An 18,727-nucleotide genomic window follows, 5' to 3' on the forward strand; every position below is an offset into this window, starting at 1 on the left:
GCCATTTAAACTTAATCAAAATAATCAATTCGCTAAACTGATACTACTATAACTTATTCCAAGGTCTATTCCAACTTATTCTAGAGATTATTAAATCATACTCTATGTGTCTATTAATTAGTTCACTGCTACTTTGGATAGACTATATATCAGTGATTAGTGTTTATTGAGTTCATATCAATAAATTCGTGGAAAACACTCCAAGAAAAAAAAAACGATTCCCCAACCTGATACAATACTACATTAGAGCAACACATCAGTCGAAATCAAAATATTTAACACTACTATTGACAATTTGCTATGCTCGTTTACCTCTCAATACGGCGACAACAAAAGGGCTAATCGACACAAGCGAGACCCCCATCAAAACCCCATTATTACCCCGTATGAGCGCTCGACGGCGTGAAATTCGGCCCCGGTACAAAGGGCGGAAAAAGGCTCCGAGAGAGCGGATATAATTTTTTTCGGCGGAGAGACGATCCCCGTGGATTCGGGAGGGTTATTACCGCGCCGTCGCCTGGTACCCCGGGAGGAAGAGCTCGCGTGACGCTTCGACCACGGCGAAATTGACGGTTTCGTTGTCTGTACGATTGACAGGTCTCGGATCTTCTCTCGGTCGGTCGGCTTTGTTTCGGGACTAGCCGCCGCAAGAACCACCTTTCGTCCGATCGCTCTTTTAATTAGAAAATTAGCCGTCACTAACAGGTTGCCAGTGTTCTGTGGCGAAGTCGGCCAATAGAACGCGAAATTACCGAATATATTCGTTCGAATTATCTGTACGTAACTAATCCGTAAATTCGTAGGTTTTTGAAAGAATCTCATAATGTTGAGAAATTCCTAGACAATTTCTTTATTATGTACGATCATCTATTATTAGGAACATTAATTTCAACAGACGGATGTAATGCCTCATAGCGAAAGAAGAATTTAATAGACTTTTAGTTGACTGGTTTTTAAAAAAATATTAGTCGCATATATTGGGCCACTCAGTATATTTCACTCAGTTACCAAAAAGAGTGTAGAAAAGTTAGAATAATCTCAAAACAAAATAAGGTAAAATAAAAATAAGTAATTCGTTCTTAAGAATTATAGCGTGAAACTAAATCATTGAGAACTATTTATGAGAACAAATAATATAGATACAACTCCTTTCATTTCAGAGGCTCATTTTTAAACGACTTCGAAAAGGAGGAGGTTCTAGGTTCGGATGTATATAACAGGTCCCGGGCCTACGATAGCAAAACATATATTTTTAACAATTTTTTTTATTCAACAAAATTCCCTTCAAGGGTGATTATAGCGATCCTCCAACTACAACTTCGATACTATTTTTGTACTACGATTTGTCCTTTGCTTCAAAATAGGCGTCAGTTTCGGCGATCACCGCTTCATTCGACGAAAATTTCTTCCCAGCGAGCATTCTTTTGAGATCTAAGAACAGAAAATAGTCGCTGGGGGCCAGATCTGGAGAATACAGTGGATGAGGAAGCAATTCGAGGCCCATGGATTTTTGCCATCGTGTTTACTGACTTGTGACACGGTGCATTGTCTTGGTAAAGGTACACTTTCTTTTTCTTCAAATGCGGCCGTTTTTTATCGATTTGGTTCTTTAAACGGTTGAATAACGCTATGTAATAGTCGCTGTTGCTGGTCTTTCTTTTTTCAAGGTTGTCAATGAAAATTTTTCCATGCGCATCCCAAAATACAGACGCCATAACCTTGACAGCTGACTGTTGCGGTTTCCCACGCTTTGGAGTGGGTTCATCGTGTATAGTCCACTCGGATGACTGTCGATTGGGCTTTGCCGATGTTTCATCAACTCGGATTTATCAACTCGTCGTTGTTTTTGGTCAAAAGTGAGCTCGCGCGGCACGCACTTTGCACAGAGCTTTCTCATACCGTTACAGTATCGAGCCCAGTACACTACCTTGCAGAACTTCAGGATATATTGGATGCCATTTAGTGAGTTCATCGTCTTGTTTTTTTGGTGAAATGTCTAACTGAAAATGTGGATGAGGGAAGAGAGAAATCACTTGTTGAATAACGTTATATTTCAACAATATTTTGATTTATTTCTTTAGGAAGGAACATTCATACCCATGTGCCACAGTCAATGTTAATTTTGAATAAAATTATTCTCTATTTCGGTATTTAAAAAAAAATTGTGCATCTACAAAACAAAATAAACTAACTCTATACATATGATTACGTTAACATCTTCGAGGAAATGAAGATGACTATTTTGACCATTTAATTGAAATCATTAAAATATATTTCGACACGCGGAATCAATAGGGAACGTTGTGTCAGTTATTTTATTGCTGCATCATCATCCTAATGTTCCATTAAGAGTACGCCGTGTTGTCTGAAGACTGAAGCATGACATCGTGAAGAAAATTTTAGATGGCGGATACGTTTTAGCGAAACGTTCGAAGTTAACTATCACTGTTTTTAATCAGCAGACAAGATTTTTTCATGTTATATTGCACGTTATTATCAAAAATTAGTAAAACGTAAATATCGTGCTTTGTTGGATTTCGAAGCCGCTATATATAGAGTGTTTATTGTTTAAATGTTTTTGGTCGAATCATAAAGTTAAGGACAAATATATCGTTCACATCAAAAGTTGATAAGAAAAGACGAAAAGCTAGAAGAGTATGGCACAAAACCAGAAAAGACAAAGCAATATTTAATAGAATTAGTAATCAGACAAATCATAAGATTAAAGAATATATACAGAGTTGTTTCGAAAAATATGTAAGTAAAGTAAGTCCGGGAGAAGACAAATATTACTCGCTATGGAAAGAAATTCCAAGATTTAAAAGACCAATTTTTAGAGTACCGCCTATTAAAAATGATCAAAATGAATGGCCACAGAAATTGACAACAACCTCAATTCTCAAAAGGGTCCTGGCACTGACGATATTTTACCAGGGTTATTAAAAGAGCTGCCACGAAAATAAATAATCCTGTTGAGATAAATATTCATTGCCTGTTTGAGACTAAACCATGTTCCCGAATGTCTCGAATAATTATGCTTAAAAACTGCAAACATAACGTTAGACAAAAAGCAGAGCAGATTAGACTAACAGTCTGGTTAGTCGGAATATACTCGCAAGTTGATCTATGTGGTGCAAATATGGGGTTGCACTAAGACATCAAACCAACTAGTAATCCGACGTACCAAAAACAAAGTTCTGCGATTAATTACCAATGCTTATCGCTATGTAACCAACGAAGAGCTGCACGATAACCTCGAAATTAAATGGATACACGGAGTGATCCAAGATTTCGATTTAAAACATGAAATAAGGTTGCTAAATCATAGTAACGTGGGATGCAGCTACTGGAAAACACGCAGGAAATCAGAAGATTGAAGCGCAGCAAACCACACGAACTTGCTTAATGTATCAGTATATTTTTAATTTTAGCTTAAGTGGTTTTAGTAAATTAGTTTTATTTTAATTTGGGAAATACGTACTGATCTATTAATCCCTTACTCGCTTTTCTTGTGTATTAATGCAAGTACAACAGAGTGGTAATAAATTAATTGTAAATTAAGATTGTGTATATTGATTTTAATTTTCTTATCGATCAAAGATATCGGTGTTTTCTTATATTAAATGTTTTACATTAAAAATGCTTTGTGCTTTGGTACAAATGAAAGACCTAGTGAGCAAGCCTGCGGCTACAGTTGTTCCAGATATTGCAATTCTTCGGATTTTTCCATCAAATCGAACACGTAGCTGAATTCAACGCTCGTTTGTTTTCCACGGCTGTCTGTTTCTTCATGTCGTCGATGCTGACAAGTGAAAGTCCCGATAACAGGCAAACCTTAGATTATACGTTAAATTGAAGACAACCAATGATAATTGTAACTAATTATAATGCTTATAACCAGAAGTCTTTGGTTTTACTGAAATTCTCTTTACTAATTCGTTACATAATATTATGTTTGTATAGGCAAAGATTTAAAATGTTTGCTCTAAATATGTTATTATTGTCTAAAAATATTAATATTCTTCCATAGTTTAAAATATTCTGTTGCCTGTCCTAGGAATCAAAACAAAACTTAATCAAATTTGGTGAGTAATGAGAATCCTGACAACAGTGTTATTTTTTAAGCCAAATAGGTACTGCAAAAATTAATTTGGGTACATTGTGCGATACTTTATGGTGATTAAACATGATGTTTCCTCGTGCATTTTACTGAATATATCAGACAATTTTCAATATTTCATCTAACAGTTCTTGTTATTTCAATCGCCATACATCTAAATATTCTATGTATCAATGTTTTCCATTATTTGTTCAATATATTTAATGAACTATCAATTATCAACGATCTAAGTTTGTTAGATCTAGCTAGATAAATTAATGAACTTACAAGGATTCAATATTTCTTTTGAATTGTATCATGATATAAGTAATTTCTTTGTCTTTTTTCATCAATTTATTCACTGCTCAAGTATTTTTAGACCACTTTTTAAGTACAAATAATAAATTTCTCGTCTTGCTGAATATCTCTTTTGATGCCTGCCTACTGACATTATTTTGGTATCAAAATAGGTACACGAGAAGTCGTAGTTCTACTACTATATTAGATCGAATATAAAATAATTATCAGTGGTACTTGCTCTGCATATAATTTGGCATAAGTCTACAATAAATTTAAGTGATTGTTACATTTGCTTGACTCCTAAATAAGCAAAATTGTCAACGGAAAAAGGAATAGTCCAAAATCTAAGTTTATCAGATCTAGCTAGATAAATTAATGAACTTACAAGGATTCAATATTTATTTTGAATTGTATCATGATATAAATAATTTCTTTATTTTTTTTTATCAATTTATTCACTGCTCAAGTGTTTTTAGACCACTTTTTAAGTACAAATAATAACTTTGTCGTTTTGCTGAATATCTCTTTTGATACCTGCTTACTGACATTATTTTGGTATCAAAATAGGTACACGAGAAGTCGTAGTTCTACTACTAGATTAGTTCGAATATAAAATAATTATCAGTAATACTTGCTCTGAATATAATTTGGCGTAAGTCTACAATAAATATAAGTGATTGTTTTATTTACTTGACTCCTAAATAAGCAAAATTGTCAACGGAAAAAGGAATAGTCCATGTATGAATTATTCATGTTCTTGGCCTATCCATATTCTCGTAGTTTATCTCTAGATCTATGTGTTCGAAGCAGAAAGTTAAGACAATCTTAAGAAGAAATAATTTTAAAAGGAAAATATTATATATTATTAAACGATGACAATAATAATAGTAATAGTAATCTAGTAATAAGGAAATAATGTAAGAGTCTCTTATTGACTACCAATTGACTATTTGTAGATATAAATAAAAGTAGTAATAAATAAAAAGACAAAAGCATTCTCAACTGCATATAACAAAAAAGACAATTCCTAAAGAACCGAGGAAAAGAACCAATTAAATCAATAAAGGCAACAAAAGTCCTTTGTCGAAAGTTTATCTTGTTCGTTAAATTTTCAACAGAAACTTTAAAAAATAGTCGTGTTCTAAAACCCGGAATTACATTTTCGTTTTAATATCAAAATCGAACGATAGCTTATTATTAAACCAAAACATCAATAAATAATGGTGCCATTGCATTAGTATCGATTCGTGTTTTTGAGAAATTACTGCAAAAATGACGGGACGATCGTTTCGATTCGATATGAGCGAATTGTAGCGCGAAAAAAGCTCGAAAGGTCGCTCTGTCTAATCTTTAATTAAAACAATTATCGACGGTTTTATCAATTATTAAACTAGATTTCCGTTCGTTTATTCGATCAGTAAATATAAACTAATTTGTTATTCATTTATTAAAGCTATAGTAATTAATATAATGTTCTGTTATGTTGAAAGTAAATAGGTAAATGAATTGAAAATTGGGTTGATAACATTGAATTGATGATTTAATCTACTTTCCAGAGAGTTTTTGCTGATTGTATTTGAGGAATTGAGCATTTCTATATATTAGATATAATTAGGTTTTCGATATTTGACAGACAACGTTTACGGTTTGATTTGATGGATATATAAAATCACATATTTCGAGTTATAATCCAATGTTTAATCCACTTGTGGATTTTGTTCCTGTCCACTTCTAGCTTTTATATGATTGTTGGCAGAGATATATCTATATATATATATATATATATATATATATATATATATATATATATGGAAATGGAAATATTATGAGTTTTATTAGGATAAAGTAAGAGTAATAAAGACGAGTAAGTGACACAATGATGAATATATATATTTTTTATTATTTAATTAGTACATTGTTACTAGTCGTTTCCGACTATCCTACAATTTGTCTTTATGACAAATTCAATCTAGGTATATAACCGGGAGGACCCATCGGCCCTATATCAGTCTCTGGTGAAATAATGTTTATACTGCGGTATTTTTTATTATATGCACCTCACTACACAACACTACACAAGATCAGATGGTTTGATTCTTTTGAGTCTGTGTCCTGTTCTGGTGGTATTTAATAGCTGCAATACTTCAATATTCTCATGAGAATGTAGTCTTTCCTCATGCCCCCTTGCAATTTTCTTGATTTCTTGGCTGACTGTGGGTATTGGAACGTGTCGATATAGGTAATCAGTCTTATAGTATTTGGGTGCACTAACATACCTCTGCGGACTTTGGTCTGAAAAATTTGTATTTTATTTATGTTACTCTTTGCAACACATCCCCATAATTGAACTCCGTATGTCTTTAAAAAAGATTTAAAAATAAAATATGTATATATATATATATATATATATATATATATATATATACATTTATTTTCTTTTTTAATTTCAGTTTTCAGTTACCTTCAATTTATCTGGCATTTTATAAAGTAACGGCAGCCAACAAAAGCAAATTAGTGCCGGAATTGGTAAAGCTATTAATTTGCAATCAACTTCGAAACTACAAGGAAAAACAAAATCCAAGCAGAAGAAATAAGATATCATAAGAACGAAAAATATAACAAAAATGAACTGTATAAGAATCACATAAATTAGAAAGTAGTTCACAATACAGAACCATTACCTAGCAAAGAAAAAAATTGTTTGGGCCATTTACAGTGTGGAAAACACAAAATAGTTTAAGAGGGCCTGAGAAGTAACGATAAGGAGAAAGACCGTAGAACTACCGAAGGTTTCAGAAGCTGAAAGAAGTAAGAATTTGATCAAAAAAAAATAGGCCCAAAACACACTCAGGAATTAATATACAGGTTAAGGGAAAGAAGGAAGAAGAAAAGTTCAGCAATATATATTCGGATTTAGAAAACGAAGGCTATATTTCTATGGACATATTAAAAGAATGAAACTGACCAGACAGGTGGTGGAATTCTATGAAACTCTTCAGTGAGATAAAGGTTGAATCAGTTAAATGGATCGCTGCAACTAAGAAGGATCTGAAGAGAACCAAAATAACACAACAAGAAATAAAGGACAGAAGTTCTGAAGAGAACCAAAATAACACAATAAGGGCCGAAAGAAAAAAATACTTTATTTGATATATATATATATATATATATATATATATATATATATATATATATATATATATATATATATATAAGTTATGATTTATTACATGCAAATCTTGGACTAACATTTAATTGAAATTAATTAAATATATTTAGTACAAATATGTATATATAAATTACTAAGAAGAACTTATTTAATTATACCAGTCACTTTATAAGTATTCCCACAACTGTGTGGAGCTCGATGGGCACCGAGTCCTTACTTTTCACCCCATAATGATTCCATCAAAGAGAGCTCTAGCGATTATGATGACAGCCTCATTATTTAAAAAATGTATTCGTTTTGTTTTTGTTTTGTGAACCCCTATCACAAAATAAGGGATTGTTGATAAGAAATTGGTTTCACTTCAATACCAACAAGTTACAGATTTATTGCAATTATTTTTATAGGAACTAAAAAGAGTAGTGTCGAACTATCGATTGAAATCGACTATCGACTGTTTAGTAATACTTTTACTACTTTTTACTATCGACTGTTTCAGTCGCTATTTTTGGTTCGACTGATTTTACTACTTTTTACAGTGACTGTTTCAGTTGCTATTTTCGGCCCGACTGTTTTTGTTTACATTTACTATCGACTGTTTCAGTCGTGTACTTTTTGTTCATATTTTTGGTTCTATTAGTTTCATTCGACTGATTTTTAATGTTCTGGCTCCGTGGTCCTAGCCGCGATCTTGACAAAAATGTACCCAATTTAGGCTTACATAGATTTATATATAATATATATAGTTTTATAATTTTTTTGGTAGTTTACTTGTAAATAACAATATACTGTATATTAATATAGCAGCACATTGAAATGGTATTTCTCAAGATTGTTAATGTAATAGGGTAAAAAGATTGAAATTGTGAATGATAAATAGTAAAATACTTTTCACTGTTTTTCTGGCAATAATATATTTCGATTACTCTCTCGATTTTTGTTAAAAATATTTCCTTTCAATAGTAAATAAAGCATTTACTTTTTTTAAAAAAAAGATCTAGTAGTTATTGTGCGATCATTTTTAATTATTTCATGAATTAGTTTTTTCCCTGATTAGGTATATGTTTAATTTTTATTTAGTATTTATGGTTATTGTAGATCTTTTTGTAGATTTTGAAGTTCTATTGTATTGTCTATATTTATTATAGTATATCATTTGAAAATAACAATTAACATATTAAAATATGATAAAACATTTGTGGTATATTATTCCAATTTATAGAAAAATTCCAATCCTTTTTACAGATCCACAGGACATTCAAATATAAAAGTAATTCTACTTCGTTAAAAATGAAATTATTAATTGCATGTTAATAGTGTTCAGTAATTATTTTTTCCTTTTCATTTTTAAAGTTAGTACGTGAAGGAATATGTACATCTCCCTCTCACTTATACTACCGTTGGAAAATATAAGCACACATAAAATTAAGTGCTCCAAGCAATTATCTCCTTTCTCTTCTTTCTCTATTCTCTTCTATTCTCCTTTCCTCTCTCACAATATAAACTGGAAAGGGTTCGTACATCTTCGTCTGTCATCACGAATTGAAATAAAGAGTCGAATCGTCTATTTGACTGAAAATAGTAATTACTATTTTCAGTCGCTAGTTTTTTGACTATCGACTGTTTCGACTGTTTTCAGTCGATAGTTCCCAACGCTAAAAAATAGCAAAAAATAGAAATAGCTAAATAAAATATTAGCGAACTCCAGACCTAATGCTATAAATTGACCGTACTTTCGATCCAATGCCATCGTAAAAGTGAACGTTTCATTGAATACCAACTTAAGTAAACATTCTAAAGGCGTGTACACTATACAGAACGAGAAAAAAAAATAACAAAAGAATAACCGGAGAAGAAGAGAAACGGACGTCGAGGCGGAATGCCGCTTTTGTTTCGTGTGGATTTAATTCATTAGCGGGCAGGGTGATGATGATACGCCAGATCTGACTGGCGATAAGGTGGCGAGGTTCGAGCCGAACGTATTTGAGTCGTATCCATCACTCAGGCCTTATGGTTATTCGGAACGGATCATACGATATAGGTACAGGTGCGGCTATAAAATTGGCATTAAGATAACAGCGAACGCCGACTTTCATTTGTTGGCTTTTCATTTTTGTAAGTATCAATTTGTACTGTTCTCGATGCACATACATTAAAATTATATCGTCCGTTCAATAATATAACGGGTCAATTGAAAAGTCCCCCGCCCGACACATAGATGGTGCTACTAGAATTACATCCATATGTTTTTTAGTTAGCCCTAACCCTCATAAGACACGTGATAAATTTGTTGGATCATTAGTTTGTGAAAAAAGTAGATAAAAGGAATTTCGCATGTTGATAAAATATTGTTTTTGAAGGAAAAAAATAGAGTTGACGCAAAAACTTGGCTGTATACTAAGTTTAGACGTGGTAAAATGAGCACCGAAGATGTTGAACTCAGTGGACGTCCAAAAGAGGTTGTTACAGACGAAAACATTTAATAAATCCACAAACTGATTTTGAATGACCGTAAATTGAAACTGAATGAAACAGCAGACACTCTAAAGATATCAACTCTACGTGTACATCATATCATTCACGAATATTTGGGTATGAGAAAGCTCTGTGGATAGTGTGACAATGGATGAAAGGTGGCTCCATCATTTCACTCCGAAGTCCAATCGACAGTCATCCGAGTGGGCTTCACACGATTAAGCCGCTCCAAAGGGTGGGAAAACGCAACAGTCGTCTGACAAGGTTATGGCGTCTGTATTTTGGGATGCACATGGAATAATTTTCTTTGACTACTTTTAAAAAGGAAGGACCACCAATAGCGACTATTACACTTATTGGACCGTTTGAAAGATGAAATCGCCGAAAATCTGTCTCATTTAAGAAATAGAAAGTGCTGCTTTACCAAGACAATGCACCGTGTCAAAAATCCATGAATTGGGTTTCGAATTGCTTCCTTATCCACTGTATTCTCCAGATCTGGCCCCCAGCGACTATTTTCTGTTCTCAGATCTCAAAAGAATGCTCGCTGGGAAGACATTTTCGTCGAATGAAGAGATGATTGACGAAACTGAGGCGTATTTTGAAGCACAAGACAAATCGTACTACAAAAAGGGTATCGAAATGTTGGAGGGTCGCTATAACCAGTGTATCACCCTTGAAGGGAATTATGTTGAATAAAAAAAACTAATTTTACCAAAAAAATATATTTTACTTTTGTCGGCCGGGGACTTTTCAATTCACCTGCTAGTGAACTCATCTCGCCTCATGTGAATTGATGACGTCTGAGTTTTAATACATTTTGGCTTTGACCTACAACATATTTCTAATCTAAATAAAATAATTAAACAATTATAGACATTATAATACATCTAATGTATATATTAAAGACTTAAAATTACATTTAATTATACAGTTGTAATAATTTGTAGATTAGGGCCGTATTTTATTATATTTACATTGAACATTTTTCCACACCACCTATGAGGTAAAGTTCTAGGCATGCCTTTTTATGTAGTGGGTGGTACCTCCTGAGGGCTTAATCCACCTAATTAACAATTGTATATCCAAGTAATGTATTTTACTTTCAGTAGAGGACATGTCTACCTTTTTGTTTAATTATTGTTTCCTTCTCTAGAGTGTTTTCTTGTAAAGTCATTTTGATACTACTGTATTTCTCTTTAGTTCGTTCTGCTACTCCCTCTACATATTTTCTTTGATAAAACTAGATTTAATCACTGCAATCTCTCTGATGCATTTGCAAACTGTTAGTACTCTTCTTTTCCTCATACATTTTAACCAAATGCCCATGTATATTCTGAACAATTCCACACATATATATGCCCATAAATCTTTCACACCCCACAAAAAGATTTCGTTCAGTCGTCGTATATTAATTATATACTCACTATTAGTGGTTTCATAAAGCTTTATTCAATCACAGTCACTTTCATAATCACTACTCAAGTGAATAATTAAGCTCTTTATTTCCAATATATCAAAAATTTGCTCATGGTTCCACCATTTGTTAATTTCTTCTTCAATGTGTCTGATCGAGCTTATCCAAACCGAGGGTGTTATTGTCGACAATGCTTCTTTCCATAAATCCGGACAGTTTTGGTTTGAATATCCTTCTCGACCTTAATTATTATTGTAATAATTATTTTGCAATAACCCACATCAATTCAAATGGATTACATATACAGCGATAGGGGGAAGGTATAATATGGTGGCCATATTGTTCATCAATCTGATCTACCTTGTAAATTTTTTCAGGCTTATTTCTAAAAAAGTAAATTACATAGAACGCAATTAAATATTTCACTTATATTTACCGAGTAGCCATTTGAAATAGTCCACTCTTTAGCATGGTTTCTTCGAAACTTATTTTATGTATTGCAAGTGATATCCAGTCAAAAGTTTGTGAGACGTAGAGGAATATTACAGGGTAGTATTTCTTTTCTTCGAATACCTTCTCAACAATCGTTGTTAGTCTGTGCATTTGTATTCGTATTTTGATTTCTCTGGCTCCTTTTGCAGCAGACCGAATTTATAACGAAATATATAAACTGATTGTAAACCACAAGCTGTTTGTTTAACTAATAAAGTGTTGATCAAGAATAAACCTTGAGCCTAATTTTTAAAATAATTCGCGCCATTCTTTTCAATATTAACTCTCGTAGCTTGTTACTGGAAAAATGTTGGACTAAGTACACATGTTATATTGACAAATAAAGTGCTTTTCGGCGAAAAAAAAAAATTTCACCCAAAATGGTATTGACTTACCACTGTCTTAATATATTTTTAAAATTAATTACATCTTACATTAGATATGCTTAGTACAATCTTAATTTACAAATTAATTTATTACTACTGTTCTACTTGCATTAATACATTAATACATAATTCAAAACAGTAGTGACACGTGTGTCAATATGTGTCTGACTAAAGTTGTAAATTCGTTTTACAGTCAGACAATATTATAGAGATAGAATGCTGTTAGAGAAGTTCGATCATGTAATCGAAAGAGCCTACAAAACATGTCCGTTTGTCAAACGTCTGCAAAATTCTTCAAAATAATATAACTACTGGTGGTTTATAACCCGTAGGTTTTGTAAGAGGCTTTGGTTTGTGAGCTCGATCAGACACATTAAAGAAGAACAAATGGTAGAATCTTGAGAAATTTTTTGACAGATTGAAAATAAACAGCTTAACTATTCACTTGCTAGTGATTCTGGAAGTGATACTGATTATGAATGCTGACAATTACCAAGGCAGGGCGATGAAAGAGGAAACAACTAAAGGTCAGTATACAATTAATATACTTTAATTGTACGAAATCGTATTATAGAGTGTGAAAGCTTTATGAGCATATGTGTTATTGTTCAGAATATACATGGGTATTTGGTTAAAATGTATGAGGAGAGAAATAATACTAACTGTTTTGCAGATGTGGCAAATGCATTAAGAAGAGTGCAGTGATTAAATGTAGTTGAAGAAATCATCAAAAAAGATGTATACAGGTAGTAACAGGACAAACTAAAGAGAAATATAGTAGTATCATAATGACTTTACAAAGTATACATTGCATCGAAAGGAACAAGAACTAAATAAACGTAACACGTAAAACACGTAAAACATAAATATGCTCTCTAATGAAAGTAAAATACATTACTTAGATATACAATTGTTAATTAGGTGGATTAGGTCTTCGGGGGTCACCAATACATAAAAAAACGCGCCTAGGCCCCTACCTATACTAGTATGTAAAAAAGTTTAATGTATCACTACATAGTATAAAACAAAGTCGCCTTTTCTGTCCCTATATCCCTATGTGCGCTTAAATCTTTAAAACTACGCAACGGATTTTAATGCGGTTTTTTTCAATAGATAGAGTGATTCAAGAGGAAGGTTTATATGTATAATACATGCATAATATACTAAGGCAACATTGCTAATTTTAGAGGTTTCTAACGTGATGTCGTAAATTAACCTATTTTTTTAGGCTTATTTAGCAATTAGCAAAAACGCTGCCTAACCCTACGAGTTAGATCAAATTAATGTACTACAGTATTGTACACCATAAAAAGGTCTACAAAAAAGTCCGCGATGGTATATGTTTATCTTTTAGGGATAACCCACATTAACCATTTTTATTGTTTACTTTTTACGTGAGAAAGTGGCTTATTTACGAAGCTATTTTAAGCAATACGGCATTAATCCTTATCGAATTAAGTACCTGAAATACAGTGTGCAATTAATATAGATCAATATGGTTCCTTACAGCATGTAAATTAAACAAATATTTTCGGAGATATTACAAATTTAAAATTTGCGTTTAAAAATGTGTAATGTAATAAAAATTGTATGAATTTAGATATTCCAAAGATCAGGAAATCTTCATAGTAAGTATAGGGGAAGAGGAATTGTTTTACTCCAAATTTAATGCGTGCAGGCCAAGGGCAGTAATGAATGAACCAAAAATACTGGATCGATTTTAATCATGTTTTCATTGAGTGACATAGGCATATATATTTTATGCCCGTGCAAAGTCGGAGCGGGCCGCTATGTTTTTATATACAACGTTCATATTTTTTCTGTAGTGTATTTAATTTAGTATCAGCATTGCACCCGTGCGAAGCCGGGGCGGGTCGCTAGTATATAATAAAACAACTCTAACCTATAAATTATTGTGGCTGTATAATTAATTGTAGTCCTTCGATAATATATGCATTAGATGTACTGTAATGTTAAAATAAATTATAACACATAACTTTTTGTTTCATTACTTTACTTATATTGAAATTTTGGTATATGTCAGAGCTAAAATATATTAAAACTTATAATTATTTAAATTAATATTATAATGTTGATACAAAATCGCTAATTCTATAAGGTTTCTTATAATATTTCTGTACATATTCATTCTGCATATTATAAATCAGACATAAATATATTTCTCAACGTTGTTGTGGGATTCTGTTCGTTGAACGCAAAATACTTTGTTGAATTATAAGAAATTTATTCCGTTTTAAATGTCTATTGTTCCAGAAAATAAAAAAGAAATAGCACGTATACTATCGATCGATCTGTCGCCGAACCAAAATCGTAAAAGGGAAATGTTCGCTAGCGTTGCAAAACGAGAAAGTCAACGACGAAACCGAATGCAGATGGCGCTACGGGTATTTTCTGTGTACGTTCTCCACGCCTCCGCGTGAACGTGGCTGTGCGTGTGTGTGTGTGTGTGGTGTTTTCGTGAAGCGGACGCTTCCGTGACCGAAATAATTATAACGAAACGGTTCCATCGACATCGAAGTTGGCGTTGGGAATATTGTTTTTGTGGCGTTTGGCTTCGGACCAAACGACGCCAGCGCCGCAATAGCATTCTCCAATATTACGTGAAGATATTGGGGAGGATTTATTTAGATTATATTAGAAAATAACTATGCATGGAGTCGTCAAAAGGCAAACAATTTATACGTTAAACTCAAGTTTTAATAACAAAGAACCTGCCTTTCTAATAGACTGCAAGAAAGATCAAGAAGGATTAAATATAAGCTTGGGAATATAAATTATTACTTTTTTTACTCTTTGTGATTCCACAATCTGCCCTATAGGCAATAAGTAATTATTATGTCTATATTATATATACATGGCATGTAGAAAATCACTTTATTAAGCGATCTCCTGTATAAAATATTATCTTAACTAATTAGTCTTATTCTAAAGCTGATTTTAAAGTCTATATATGTCCAGTAATCAGATCAGGTGGCGTTAAACGTTTTAGTCTACGCACTTCACTATCACGTCACATATTTAGCTGATTATCGAGTATGTTGGGATGTACTGACACTCTTTCGAAGTACTTCACACAAGAACATTGAATTACACTCGTTATTGGTTCAAGAGGAATATCCCTTGTGTCCCTTTATTTGAAATATGATACGGGGCATCAACAATGTCATGCAACAATTTATTTTGGAACCGTTGAGTGATGGATATATTAGATTAGCTAGCGGTACCCCATAGTTGAATTCCATATGTCCAAATGGGCTTGAGTATATACAGCAATACCTTGTTATCTAATGATAACTTGGATTTGCACCCGATGAGCCAATACATTTGATACAATTTAAGTCCAAGTTGTTTCCGTTTAAAGAATATGTGCTTCTTCCAGGTTAGGCGTCGATCTAAGTGCATACCAAGACATGGTCTGCTTGGGGGAATTGACGATGATTGATATTCACTGGTGGACATGTTCTTCTACGCAGGGTAAACGTTACAATTTGTTAATTCAAATTATTACATTTTATCTCATTTAGAGGGTGATGACTAAAACATTTACAATATAAATTTTCACTTATATTAGAGGACCAAATTGGTAATTGATGTTAAAATTCAACCTTTTGTCCCCTCGTTAATACTTTCTCCAGTATATTATCCAGTATGTTTTCGGTTATCCTTGACTTGATCTTACTCTACTTTTGTTTCTCCGTTATGTTAATTGTTGCATATATAAGCCAAAATGTCATCTGATCGGAATCTCATTGTTTAAATATTTTATCCATTGCAAATGCTTCGTTCTCCACATTTTGTATAAATACATGTACTCGGATTAGTATTCTTATCGATAAACATCCATAAAATAAATAAATTTGTATCATGTTAATAAAATGTTGAAGAATATAGCGATAACACATAAGAATGAATGAATTTAAAACACTTAATTCAATAACATAAAACAGTTTTATTAAATGGGACAAAATTAAATGAAATTGTAGACACGCCACTAAGCCTTTATTAATTGGATTTGATATAATCTTGATTCTTCTAAATCAGGCAAATATCGTTTATAACATCTTTATTAGATACGCTTAGTACAATCAAATAAATTAATTTACTATTAATTTAAACTACTTTTCCTATGTACTTGGATTAATTCACAAGCAAGACGAGTGCCAGAAAATACATCAATATGTATTCCTCAATTATAAAATTATAATAACTTATAGCTATAGTTTACACTAATACACTTTATATAAGTTCGCGTGGTTTTGTTCGCTTCAATCTCCTGACATCCTGCGCGCTGTCCAGCAGTTGTATTGCTTCCACGTTAGTACGATTTAGTAATCTTCTTTCGTATTTCAAGGCGAAATCTTGGATAACTTCGCAAATCCATTTGATTTCAAGGTCATCGTGCAGTTCTTCGTTGATTACGTAGCGATAGGCATTCGTAATTTATCGAAGAATTTTGTTTCGACAGCGTTGTTTGACTAGTTGATTTAAATTTTTATTGCAACCCTATATTAGCACCCCATAAGTCCAAATTGGCTTTATAATTGTATTATAGATCAACCTCTTTGATTTTATGTCAAGTTGACAGTATCTTCCGACTAACCAGTATAGTTGTTTTATTTTGGTTCTAGTGTGTTTGGCTTTTTGTCTAACGTGATGCTTCCAATTTAATCTACCATCAAGATGGATTCCAAGGTATTTAGCTGATTCTGTTTGAGTAATCGGGCATCCATTGTGTGATACAATTAATTTTTTTTATTAGTTCGCCGCAATGCAAAATTAACGTGGACAGATTTGGGACTATTAAGTTGAATTTTCCAATATCTCGTCCATTTGTAGATTTTGTCGACCGCCACTAGTACATTTTCTATTGCCCTACGCGGAGATATATATTTTGCTATAATAATTGTGTCGTCAGCAAAGGTTCCAAGTAGTGTTTTTTTGTTGTTAGAATGTCAGCAGTGTAGAGGAGATATAGGAGAGGTACTAAGACGGTACCTTGTGAAACTCCAGCTGAAATAGTTTTAAATGTCGAGAACGCCATTTCGTGCGATACTCTAAATTTTCTTCCGAATAAATATGACTCCAACAATTGACAATAGTTACGCGGTAACAATTTGCTCATCTTACAATCTTGCAAAGCTGAGTAATAAAACAGTTTTACTTCATTATTAAACACTGATCAACTAAGAAATAATTATTTTACATTCAATTACAGCAACTAAAGCTATAACAATATCAATCCGCCTTGGTGGCCTTACAGCCTAAACAGCTGATTGCTTGTCTCAAGAATCTCTGGATTCGGGGTGATTTTTAAAGAATGGACATTTTCTAATTCCAATAGATCATTGCAAAAGGGTTTTGATAAACTTCAATTTAACTTTGGTGATTTTACAGCCTAAAATGTGATTTTTTTTCGAATGAACCAGGTGTACTGGCAAGTCATCACCGTTTTTTTTTCAGGAAAATGCTTAAAAGGTATTTATTCAAAGTATTGTTAATTTTTCAGGCAATTTATGAATGCGATACCAAAAAAAACTGTTTGTCCTTTGAGCAAAACCATTCATCGATTTTCTAACTTCTTAGAAACTGGCTAACCTATCTTACGTTACCCTATCTTCGGACCCATTCTGGACGTTTGTCTATCCAGCAGGTTTCAATAGTTTGTAATACACCATGCCACTTTGGTCGCACAAAATACAGAGCATCTTGCGGCCAAAACGATTTGGCCTTGGAGTCATCCAAGATTGATCCAAGCCGGCTTTGCCAGGTGATAACCATGATTTTTATGTATAGGGTTTTCAAAATAAATTACATACCTTTTACAATATTTCACAGACGATTTTTCGATTATTCATTTGCCTGTCATTCAATTGATGTTTTGTCGGTCGTTAATCGTTTCTTGGGCCATATTTAACGCTTCTACAATCGTTTCTGAGTGTGGGTTGGGTCTTCATTCAATAACTCATGCAGTTTCGCATGTTCAAATCATTTCGGTCTACCAGAACGTCCTTTGTCTTGCACATCGAAATCAGCGAGGTTAAGAAGATACTCACCGTAAGTCCCTACCATCAAAAGCTGACTTTCAGTGGCTTTTTTCTTTTGATTAAATAAGCTGCAAATGCACGTTTTCAGGCAAGAATGACTTGACATTATTTACGAAGTATAAATCTATGACGGTGTTACTTTCTCCAAAATATAACATATATATCTTTGAAGCTTGATGTTAGTAGTATAAAATGATATATATGTCAAATAATAACATTGCTCATTTAAGCAAAGCGACATCAGAAAACATAGAAAAACTCGGAGGCAGTAATCCAACTTGCAAGAAGGTATACTATATTACATGGCGTCCATATTATTTTCTCTAT

At 32.9% G+C, this 18,727-nt stretch overlaps 1 long non-coding RNA gene across 2 annotated transcripts in view; it reads right to left on the reverse strand.

Moving 5' to 3' along the window:
* Positions 1 to 6,331: 6,331 nt before the first annotated feature.
* LOC143194895 (uncharacterized) overlaps positions 6,332 to 18,727 on the reverse strand; it is a 41,705-nt gene continuing 29,309 nt past the window's right edge. Inside the window, exons 1-3 of one of the 2 annotated variants that reach the window (XR_013005403.1) lie at positions 6,861 to 6,944; positions 6,676 to 6,691; positions 6,332 to 6,610 (exon numbers count right to left, since the gene is read on the reverse strand). This is a non-coding gene — a long non-coding RNA (uncharacterized LOC143194895). Of the gene's footprint in view, positions 6,611 to 6,675; positions 6,692 to 6,860; positions 6,945 to 18,727 lie in introns of those variants that run through there. The other variant, XR_013005404.1, reaches the window with a different exon arrangement.

Source organism: Rhynchophorus ferrugineus, unplaced genomic scaffold, assembly GCF_030347505.1.
Source record: "Rhynchophorus ferrugineus isolate W39M unplaced genomic scaffold, kcgeb_rfMv2 rfM4, whole genome shotgun sequence".
Classification (NCBI taxonomy): domain Eukaryota; kingdom Metazoa; phylum Arthropoda; class Insecta; order Coleoptera; family Curculionidae; genus Rhynchophorus; species Rhynchophorus ferrugineus.